Genomic DNA, 12,255 nt, shown 5'->3' on the forward strand with positions numbered 1-12,255 from the left:
CTCGTGCATGTCTGTTTCCTTCCGTGCTAAACCATTGGCCTTTGCGTGCAACTTATTCTAAAAGACTGCACGCAACTGGCCAGAGGCGGGCGCATTGCTCCGTCCATGGCCTATTGGTATCTATTAAGTGCTTGCTGAACGTAATAGACTCCAATAGCACATGAGGTTTTAATTATACGGGTGTGATAAGTGAAACCATGTGTTTGGCTGCGCACCACTTGTTTTCTATAACCAGATGAAAAACATTACTACTCTACTAATTGTTCATAAATCGAACCCCATTAAACAAGTTGGAACCGTACAAATGGTTGTATTTTTAATGGGGGAGTGAAGGTGTGTGAAAGGGCGATGTTATTCTACTCCACATTAAGATAGTGGCAATTACCAATGATAACATCTTTCTTCTACTATCTTTTTGATGTGGAGCTTCAGGGTGCTCCCGGCACGTGGTGGAAGACACACCAGTGACTTTTCAGAGTCACTCTCTCTCTTCCTCTCTCCTTTGATTGAAAAATGATGCACAATCTTATCTTCCTTTTTATCTAACAGGATGTGTTTCACAAATTGGTTTCCCCCACCACCTCCAAAGCTCAACGTTTGAGGAATTTGCGATGATGCTTGGCCCTCGTAACAACACCTAAGAAGGTTGCTTCGACACATGGTGGACCCTCTTTGAAACACACCGGTGGCACAAGGTGAGCAGAGAAGCTTCTTTCCGAAGCAATGAGAAGTCACCTCTGGGAAGGGAGAGTGGATAGTGTAGAGCAACTTTAGTGCGTAGGAATGTGCAATCACCTCAGGGCAGTGGGATTGGATAGGTTGCAACAGTTTGGGTGCGCAGGAACAGGCACTTACCTCTGGGGGAGTGGGTGGGGTGCAGCAGTCTGGGGCGCAGCAATGAGAACTCACTGCTATGCAGTGGGAGTGCATGGGGAATAGCACCCTGGGAGGAAAAGAGCGCACAGATACCTCCTTGAAGAGGGAGTTGATATAATACAGTCGCCTGGGTGTGCAAAGGCGTAACACAGAAATATACGTGTGCAGTTGTATGTACTCTGCAATTACTAATTGTATACTATCTTTCAGATCACTAAACTTGAGGGTGCACTATAACCCGGCATGCGGTTGCACACACACCGGTTGCAAAAAGGTGAGCTGCGAAGATTTTCTCCTGTATCAACACTATCTCTCCTGCTCCATGTATTACTTTCTCTCTTAAACACTTTCAATGTCTTTCTTTCTCTCTTCCTCTCTCTCTCAATTTTTCTTTTTCTCTCTTTTTCTCTTCACTATTTCTCTATCTCTCTTCCTCTCTCTCACACTATTTCTCTTTCTCTTTTCAAGTTATGAACCCTGCTGTCCACACTGCAGATAAATAAATCATGGCTGAATTTAACTCTGCAGTATAGATCTGAAGCAGAATTCAAGTTGTGACCTCTGCTAAATGCACTGTTTGCAAAAGGTAAGCAGAGCGGCCTAGGTGTACAAGGCCTCCAATTAAATGCGGTGCAAACAAACGATACTGTCCTGCATAATGACGTGACCTCTCACCTCATTCTGTCTCATTTCTGAATCATTTTGAAGACCTTCTGGACCATACTGTAGATCTGTGCCAGCGGGCTCTTCCCTACAGACACTTCTTCAATGTGGACCTACGAGAGGGGCGGTTTGCATCATGTACACTGCACACATGCGAATTAGCAATATTGCCAAGTGTTATGTTAATTTGTGATCTTTGACTTAATTCAGTCACATCTCTGTCTCATTTTAAATACCATCTATACCATAAGATAGGCCTAAGCCTATGAGCAGCGCTGCCCTACAGACTCCGGTTGAGGGTGATTCTGCGGGAGGGGTGCACTACCCTGAGTGTGCATTTGAGAAAAAGCAATCTTGCCTTTTGTAATGATGTAATCTCTCACCTCATTCAATCACATCGATCTAATTTTAAGGACCTACTGGACCGTACTATAGACATTAGCCAGCAACAAGCGCTGCTCTACAGAAACGTGACGTTAGCTTTTAGGACACTTTAGCTACTTCCTTACTGAGTGTACATGCACACAGGCTCCCGCCACTGCATTACACAATAAGCTTCTAGAATATGCTCTATTCCTTTGTATATAAACATTAGCATGATATCTTATAATTTAACCTTGTGTTTTCTCGTGCATTCAAACTCCTCTTTGAACCACAATTATAACTAACGATTGATCGTACAAAAATGAAGGATGCACTCAACTCCTATTTTCTACCAAGCTTAAAATAAACATTCATTTACCTGCAAACATTTCCACCATTAAATTACTTCTCTCTTTACAGAAATTATTTGATTGGCTGAAAGGGGCTGAACAGGATCTCTCTCCTGCAATGATGCCCTGAGAATTCTAACACCTTCCATGGCAATATCCCATTGTGGAGACCTTCTCTTCCATACAAATGTATCACAGACTCAGAGCTTGCACCAACATGTCGTGGGACACACCAGTGGTGGCAGGTTAGCTGTGAAGATTCGGTGTGCAAGACTTAGAGCACATTGCGGGGTAGGGACTGGGGTGCAGCACTCTGGGTGCACAGGTGCATACAAGCGATTTTCCGGTAAGTAATAATGAAGGATTATATTATCAAACAACGGCGATCTCTGGCTTCATGTATTTAATTTTAAGGACTTCTCAAACTACACTCTATCTCACAGATCCCTGCGTCCTAGACAAACGAGTGATGAACAGTAAACACTAAAGACTGAGTACAATAAGTCGACACTCTATCTCCTCCTGCCACTCTACTTTGAACTCTCCTTCCCCTTCTCACTTCCACCCACTACCCTCCCTTCCATTTTCACTATGATCCTTTAATTTGAACTAGCTTTTTTACCTCTTTGACATAGCACACATACTTATGTTTCATTTTTGTTTTTCAGGTTACCTACGCTGCTACCACTGGAGTCCATCCCACATTTTGTTTATTATACTGTTCTGTTAAAGTTACATTTCTATTTATGTATTACTGTTTTAATAAAGGATAATTAAAAAAAAAACTGAGTGCATAGGTCTTCTTTTTTTGACAACATTTGACTATTACTTAGTGTGATAATCATCTGCTATTGAAGATGTTAAAGTCAATACTATTTAACATTACAGTGCACCTACAAAAAATAATGTAACTCTTACGCACATAAATCCTGAGTAATTATACAAGTACAACAGTTCTATGACTGTATCACTTTATAACACCATCAGAACTGCCCGTGTGATTACAAAACAAATAAGGCACTGCTTAGCACCACCGAGGATTCAGAGACTGCCGAGGTACACCCTGCATATTAAAATAAAGATCCTGAATATGACAATCCCTGGACTAAAGTTGCCTCGAACAATTAGTGAATAATTCTCGGGAAGGTGACTGCCTCCTAGTCTACAAAAACGTCTGTGTAACCTTCCGCGTCCAATTCACATGTGACATTAATACATAACTTGGGGACATATTTACAAGGAAGCCATTAAAATTATACCCCTTATTTTGTAAAAGAATTACTGATGGGGCTCAAAGTTTTACTAAGAAAAGAATTATGTTTATAACTAGAAGTGTAATACCGGGGCTAACTCTTTGCCAGCCCTTTACCAGAGGCTGTACCTGTGAATAATGATTCCTATGGAAAAAATATAAAAGTCAAACACACTTGCTTGCTGTTTAGATTAGCAACTTAGGGGCCCATTAGGATGGCAGCGGATCGCCCCTGCCAGGCTGGCGGTAGCCATCGCCGGCCTAGTAGGGGCGATCCGCCCACCATCCTTACTCTGAAAACCTACCGCCATATTAGGATGGCGGGGGGGACCGCCGAGGACGGTAAGACCGTCTGCCGCTTTTCCGGCTCGGTCGCAAGGCGACCGGGGCGGAAAAGGTATAATATGGTGGCGGTGTCTATGAGACACCCCCAGCCATATTATGATGGGCCAATGTGAATGCCTTTCCGTGGCGACAATGCCGCCACGGAAAGGCATGCGGTGAATCCCTGGGGGGGCCTGTTACGGGCCACCAGGGGCTCTGGGGGATGCACATGGGGGTAACTATAGTACCCACTGCATTTCAAAGTGCAACATGGCAGGCACCGCGCGGTGCCTGTCATGTGTGCTTTGAAATGCATGAGGTGCATTTTTACCATTGCGGGGGGCGGCGCTTTCAGCACCGCCCGCCGCAATGGTAAAAATACAGGATGCACCCGCCACTGTGGTGGGTGCATCCTAATGCCACCATCGGGACCCCCACCCTTATGGCGGGCAGTCCCTTTTTCCGATTGGATGGCAGGCAGACAAAGTCCGCCCGTCATCCTAATGGGGGCCATTGTGTGCTGAACCTGTGACCTGTGTGCTCAATTGAGTGTTCCATGAACTGTTACTGTGGTAACAGGCAGTAAGCAGTTTGGGGATAGGGTTCAAAGGTGCTGGCTGTACAGAAACCATCATATTTACCCAAAGACCTTTACATAACAGAGGAGAAAGCAAACAGAGATGACAGAACACTGTGTACATAAGGAAGAGGTGTGGCGCCGCGTCCAGGGCGACTGACGCTGGAATCTGGGGATCATGGTTCAATCCCCGGCACCGGCGGCAGATTAGCACAGCACCATGTGACTCTGGGCAATAGCTTGCTTATACTTCCCGACGGCCCCCAGCGCCTAGAGACCCTTACGGGTGATTGTGCGCTTCACAAATGTGGATTATTATTATTATTATTATAAGTAAGGGTGGGCGTAGTTCGCGAAGTAGCGCTACGCGAAGCTACGCGAAGTGCACTTCGCACTACGCGAACTTCACATAGCACTACGCGAGCTGCGTAGTAGCATGTTCGCACTGTGCAAGACGCGTTTTCAATGATTGCACAGTGCGGACAAGCATCCGGCACTGTGCAAGCATTGAAAACGGCATCTTGCACAGTGCGAGCTGTAGTTTTGTGCTGCTCGAGGAGATTATTACTCGAGCGGCAGCTTTCTCAACGCGAACAGGTAGTTTCTCATTGAGAGCGGTCGCGAGCATGCGCAACCACTCACAATGAGAAACCTGACCTCCTCGCGTTGAGAATCTCGCCGGGATGTTATTTTGCTTGCTCGCGGTCGCGAACATGACGTTCAGGACCGCGAACAAGCAAAAAATGAGCGCTGCACTACGCTACGCTGCACTACGCATGTTCGCACTGTGCTACGTGCCGCTCGCGTAGTGCGAAGTTGCAAAAACTTCGCAAACTCCGCGAGCGGAGCAGAGTGCTTTGCCCAGGGTTAATTATAAGGAGCAAAAGAAGTACCCAACTCTTCGAATTACCTCAAGAGAGGGCGCGATCAATAGCCACTGGCGTTACAAAACCCCATGTACAATTTGCCTACTCTGTTCTCAACAATGGGCAATTCTTTATCGATCCCAATGAGACACTGCTGCTTCACGTTTCACAGTGTGCACTTCAGTAAATACTTTGTGGCTATTTAAATGGGAGACAGGATTGTCGACATTCCAAAACTTAGGGGGATTTTTTTAGGGATGGCGTTAAAATTATCGTCGGTTAAGCGGCAGCAAACTGCTTCTAAAACGTCGATAATGGACTTGAAAATCCTTTGTTGTTTTACCGGACGATTTTTTCTACACTGCTGTTTGCTATGGCAGGGTGTGATCCGAAGCTCCCTGCCATAGCAAACTTGGTTTGTATTTTGAAAGAGAGAACAGGGAAACCTGCTCACTCTTTCAAAATGCAAAGCAGATTGCTTTTCCCCACGGAGAGCTGCATATTAGCAGGTCCCCGTGTGGAAAAGTAATGCCGGCTTCAGAAGCACATGGGGAGCTGGCTAGGACTATAGAGACATTGGGGCTCCAACCACGGTCCCCAATGTTGAATATATGCCTAAACAGTAAACAGGGCGATATAAATGTCACCACATGTTTGGCTTTTTTTTTTTTTAAAGCGGCAAAGTGGCCCTTGTTAATATGACCTCAAGTTTGCTATGACAGAGCGGGAACCTCGACTCCCGCCCTGCCATACCAAACAGCAGTGTCCTGGGGGTAGGCACACCGAGACACAGCAGGAGCCGATCATGGGCAGTAGTGTTTCCCAGAGCCCTCGACTGCTCCATGTTTGGGGCCACGCGACCCCCCTCCCACAATTTAAAAAGCCCAGGAGGGTGGTGATCCCCGGAGCTTCAAGGGACCTTTGCTCCCGACCCATTTTTTGGAAGCCCCAAAGAGTAGCGGTCCCCGTGGTTGGAGAGGGCCTTTAGGCCCCCCTACCCAAGTATTTTACTTGGGGAGTACATTTGAGCCCCCCACCCATTTATTTTGTAGCACCGAGGGATGGCGGTCCCCAGGCTGGACCCCCATCAAGTGTAATAATTTAGACCCTGAGATTTGGCTCCTCCCGGTAGCTAATTGTTAAACAAGCACAGGAGCCCGTGCTTCGTTTTTGTTTTTTACAGCGGATCCATGCACCCTGCGCACATTTCTCTGTTTTTTTTTTTTAAAAAACCCTAGGGGTCCTTGTGGAACCTCCTAAGCAGGTCTAGAGGGTCAGGATATTTCTAACCTGTCCCCTTTATACGTTTTGAACACTTGTTCCACTGATTTCTAGACCCTTGCTTCTATCGAGGCACAAAATGGCTGCCAACACTTCCTGGTTTTGAATGTTGACAACCACAATTAGTATTCAGCGCATGATCGGGACGGTGCGCTTAGGGTGCGCTTAGGATGCGCGGATCCACCGCTGCCATAGATATATATGTAATTCTAATTGTGATTTTCTCAGGAACTACTGAACGGATTTATACCATTTAAGCAAAAGGCACGAGTCTGAACCAAGGACTACCTCTTTGCCAAATTTGGTGTAATTCCTTTCCCGTAGTTCGGCCTGTAGCCGCAATGAAAAGTTCCTGTGGAAAATTGCATGGGGAAAACATGTTTTTGGGACCCCGCTTTTTTCTCTCCCCCTGCTTCACAAATCACCCCAAGACTTTCAGGATAGGAGCGGACCGGAGCGCCTCACTAGTTTAGAAAATTTCACTAAGATTTGCCAACCGGTACTAAAGTAATTCCAAATAGAATGTTGCGAATTTCCTATGGAAAATAGGTCCTAACTATAACTACCTACTGGCGAGCGCCAGTAGGTAATATATATATATATATATATATATATATATTCACTGAAAAAACCATAGGTTATAGACCATATATAGTTAGGAATTAGCATTTAAAAAACCTTTTTATACTCACACAAAACCATTGAAATTCCATATATAGTTAGTAGTACTAACAATATATCGCGCACCCGCAATCCACTGCTGATCATGTCACATATTACATCATTCATGACATGGTCAGTGACATCACTGATGACATCACTGATGACATCTCAAATGACATCACTGATGACATCACTGAAAAAAAAACATCCAGTAATTTTATGTTTCTGTAAAGTTTAAATATGTCTTACATATTGAAGAATGAGTGGATGTATAAGTGTCTGGATGAAGGATTTAGTAGGTGCATGACTGACTGTATGAGTGAGTGATTAAATATGTCTCACTGAGTGCATGGGTTAGTGACTAAACTGTCTTAATTTGTGCATCATTATGTCTGTTGTTCTGTAAACTGCTGCATGTGTTGATCAGTAGCTATATGAGTAACTATATGGGTTATTGATTGATTGCCCAAGTATTTGTATGGGAGACTGAGTGTGTGTGTGGCTGGCTGGGAGGTGTGTGACTCTGTGCAGATCAATGTGTACTTGTATCAGTGATTGTATAAGAGAGTAAGTATGTGTCTAGTATATGTTTGAAAATGTAAGGTGTTCTATGTTTAACTGTAAAGATGAGAAAATGGAAGTGTGATTGATTCTTTACAGGACTGACTAGGTGTGTGAGTAACTCCATGGATGAGTGGCAGAGTGTGAGTGTCTGTATAGATGTATGAGTGCATATGATAGTGTTGTAAAGATGAGTGATTGTATGTATGAATGATTGTATGGGTGAATGAGTGAATGTGTGTGTAGACGTAGGAATTAGTGAGTGCGTATGTAGTAACTAGTATTGGTGTGTCAAAGGTTTCAAAAATTATACTCTGTATTTAACACTGGGTGTAACAGAGGTTATATTAACCCCTTCGACGCTCATGACGAGCTGGGCTCGTCATGAGGTAGCCTCCTGCTACGCTCATGACGAGCCCAGCTCGTCATGAAACATGGGAATGAGTAAATCTCAGCGTACGGGCGGAATTCCGCCCGCACGCATGCGGTTAAAGTGTGAGGAGATGCATTGTATTGTCACATGAATGATATCATCAGTGATGTGATCATTGATGTCAAATGAGATGTCATCAGTGATGTCATCAGTGATGTCATTTGAGATGTCATCAGTGATGTCATCAGTGATGTCACTGACCATGTCATGAATGATGTAATATGTGACATGTTCAGCAGTGGATTGCGGCTGCGCGATATATAGTTAGTACTACTAACTATATATGGGATTTCAATGGTTTTGTGTGAGTAAAAAAAGGTTTTTTAAATGCTAATTCCTAACTATATATGGTCTATAACCTATGGTTTTTTCAGTGAATTTTCAAGGTTTTGTAAATGCTAATTCCTAACTATATATGGTCTATAACCTATGGTTTCTTCAGTGAATTTCAATGGTTTTTTAATAGCAAATATCATAAGCTGTCGAATGTCAAGTACGTGGTAAGAAAAAACATTTTCGTGTTTATGCACACTGATCTGCTTTGAATGCTGCACCCCCCCCTCATTTTTATTAGGAGTACTCTCTCTTTGCAGATAGTGAAGGGTAGTTAACGCAGGCCTTTGCCCCCGTTGTAATCCGTCGTGCCTGCTTCTCTCTCCATTTGATTGATTGTTATCCAAGCATTTACTGTTTTAGAATTGGTTCTCTTTGGTTCATTCTCTATTTACAAACAAGCACAGAGTCGCAATACTCTGTTTAGTCTTTGCAGATAGCGAAAAATCGTGTAAAAAAACAAAAGGAATCGAGCAAAATCAGTAGGCCACTAATGGGATCTCTTTTTGACCTCGCTAAAATAGAAACATTAGGAACAACCCCTCATGAGAAATACGAAACTAGTGAGATGAACTGAACTCCACACCATGATGTATGCAAGACAGCTCGGCTCCGCCACCCACCCCGCCCAAAATAACGATAAACTCTATGCAAATATTACAAATATATACAACACACCAGCAAAGTAACAGGGTAAAACATTTTATTAAATAACTATTTACATAACTATTTTATACTTTTTGTTGCCCGATCCGGCTAGCTCAATCGATCGAGCATGAAACTCATGCACTCTGATAATTCAAAGTTTTGAGGAGTGCTTGTAACACTGTCTGAAGCCTATTTGCACTTGCTTCAGCTTCACTATTCTTAATGTAAGTGGGGGCTGTTTGAGGACGTGACTGCATTTGAAAACAATGTGATGCGGTGCCACCCTGAACCGCTTGACGGAGGCCCCCGAGGGACGGTGTCATGGCGCGGACTCGGAGGGGGCGCTTGGCTCCGGCCCCCTCCGCAAGTCGTGTTGCCCTGGTGTGGCCTGAGATCGCCCCCGACATATGTAGCCGGCTCCCGGGGTCAAGCGGAACTTTTTGCCTTTTGGTGACTCTTCCATTCTTCACCTTGTCCCACAATCCGTTTCACCTAAAGACACGCTGTCGTGGGGCGCCCCTTTTCCGTTTCAGTTGCCATTCAGCCCGGTTTTGCTACACTGTGCCTCTTCCGCTATTCAGCTGTTTACCGCCCGCTCTTTCGACTACAGCGTCTCGCTCACCATGTACTTGAGTTGCTCCCGCTCTTGCGGTGCAGCGATAGGCGGCTGCCACAGGACTCTCAAAATGGCGGCCGGCTCTTCAGATTTGGGAGTGGTCCACTAAAGTGGGCCTGCGACACCTTGGAACTCGGACGCTTGTCTGCTAGAGCTTGGGCTCCATTCTCGAAAGCGTCCCCTCAGCCTTGAAGATTCTACAAAAGTCTTGGGGGCCCCCGACTCCCGCAGGCTTCTGGTGGGGAGCGCCTAGCATGATTGCTCGTGGAATGGCCACGACGGAGCTACGAAATGGTGGTGCTCTCATGCTAACGCCAGCTTCAGTCTGAAACATCCAGAAACACTGTAGACTACCAATTCGATCAGTTCCGGTAGCGCCCCAACGTGACCCGGTAGAGAAGAACTTGCCCTCCCCTCTTTGACTGATGGTTCTTGTTGCCTGTCCCTTCTGTTGTCATTTAACAGAACTATTTAGCCTGCTGAAAGGGGTTGTGTTCCGACCGCTGGTTGGTGGAGACATTTTGACTATATTCTGGACCTGCGTTGTCGCGTAATGCGTCATATGACGCGCCGCGTTAGCGCACCCGGAAGTGCTCCGGTGCGCGAAGCGCAGCTTCCCGGAAGCGATCCGGGGCGCGGCGCGCAGCGCGTAACGTAAGCATAACAGGTCATGTGACTTGTTAATAAAACTTTTCATTGGTTCATTTTACTTTTCTTATTCTAATGATGAAAGGCTTGGTCATATGACCTAAAAATTACGCTTTTTATTACTTTCGAACATTATTTTTTCTTAAACATATGTTATAATGTTCCAGGCTAATGTACTTTCCCGGAAAATTTACAACTGTCCTGCAAGTAAATATATTCTTTTTTCGAGAAAAAGGGCGTTTCTTCGTCCCATGACGGAGCCGTTGAGCAAAAGAGGCTCGGCCTGCTGTCTTAGTCGCCGATACGCCTGAATATCAGATTCTTATCGATCACTTTATGTTGCAGAAGTAGAAAACACAACAGCCCTTGACCATTTATCTTTACTGCGTTCCTGCGTATTATACCTTTTACCTTTCATGTAATTGGACTGCTTTATTTGTATTTGTATTTGTATTTGTATTTGTGAGTATTTATTAGGCGCAGCCTATCGCTCCCGAAGGAGCATCTTGGCGCTGACTTTTACTGATTCTAAAACAGTGACTATTATTAAAAACTTTACCAATGTAAATACTACTACCATGTTTTCTTTTAAAAACCTTTATTGTGAAAACGTCAGTATACAAATACGGGCCTATAACCACGTGGGCCGGCCACGGAGCAAACTGTAATCGTATATGATGAGTAGACATTTACACTGTAGAGGAACGTAACGGGCGGGCCATTAGGTTGCAAGAACTAAGGTGTCTAACAGTTGCGGAATCGGTGGACGTACATTTAATAATTAAAATACGACAGAGCCAGTTACAATAAAATTATCTAGATATACATTTGCGGGCAAGTACCATGGGTGACGTTAATTCGAACTTTCAATAGTACAGTAATCAATAACACATCAGAACTTAATATCAATAGGGATGTCGAAATATTCAATCAATTCTCGTCCCCGCCCGCCATGTGCTTCAAAACTGCATACGAATCTCGTGATTTCAAGGTTCAGCAACCAGTACACAACAAGGAGTTACGAGTCCCATTTATTCCGGCGCCATTTTGGGCGAGGACGGGCAGGTCCAGGATATAGTCAAAATGTCTCTACCAACCATCGACTATGATGATGTTCATATGCTGTATTTATTAGAGTAACACTCATCTGTCCACATGAAATTAATTTGCCACAATCAAAACATGTCATTTTAATCTTTCCAAAGTTCTTCTAAATATTTGGGACCGTTTCCCTTGCCTCTGATGCTGTCAGTGCCACTTCTTTGGTGAATGTACTGGCAGGTCGGGGGTTCTCCTCCAAATCTCTCTTTTGTGCAGCACTATAATTAATCGGTGCCACCTCTCCATATGACGATGCATGGTATAGTTACCATAACTATATTTTTTTTCGGTTCCTCTGGAGAGTACATCGTGGCAGATGAGGCAGGTAACGTACCGGGCATTTACCTTTTTTTGCATGTAGAGGAAAGGAAAAAAAATTCGAGCGTCCGAGTTCTAAGGTGTCCCAGGGCCATTTTAGTGGACCAGGCCCAAATCCAAAGAACAGGCCGCCATTTTGAGAGTCCTGTTGCAGCCGCCTGTCGCTGTAGCATCAAGAGCGGCCGAAACTCAGCTGAATGGCAACTGAAACGGTAAAGGGGCGCCCCACTACAGCAGACGAGCCTCCACCTGGGAAGGCCCGTTCACGCCGCCTCCTCCCCCCCCCTTCGGGCACCCCACGCCGTTATTCAGAGCAGGATTGTAGGATGGCCACACCAGTGCGGCAACTTGCTAGACACCACCTCGGTGCCAACCGAATCTC

The sequence above is a fragment of the Lissotriton helveticus genome, chromosome 5_1, assembly GCF_964261635.1.
Source record: "Lissotriton helveticus chromosome 5_1, aLisHel1.1, whole genome shotgun sequence".
NCBI lineage: Eukaryota > Metazoa > Chordata > Amphibia > Caudata > Salamandridae > Lissotriton > Lissotriton helveticus.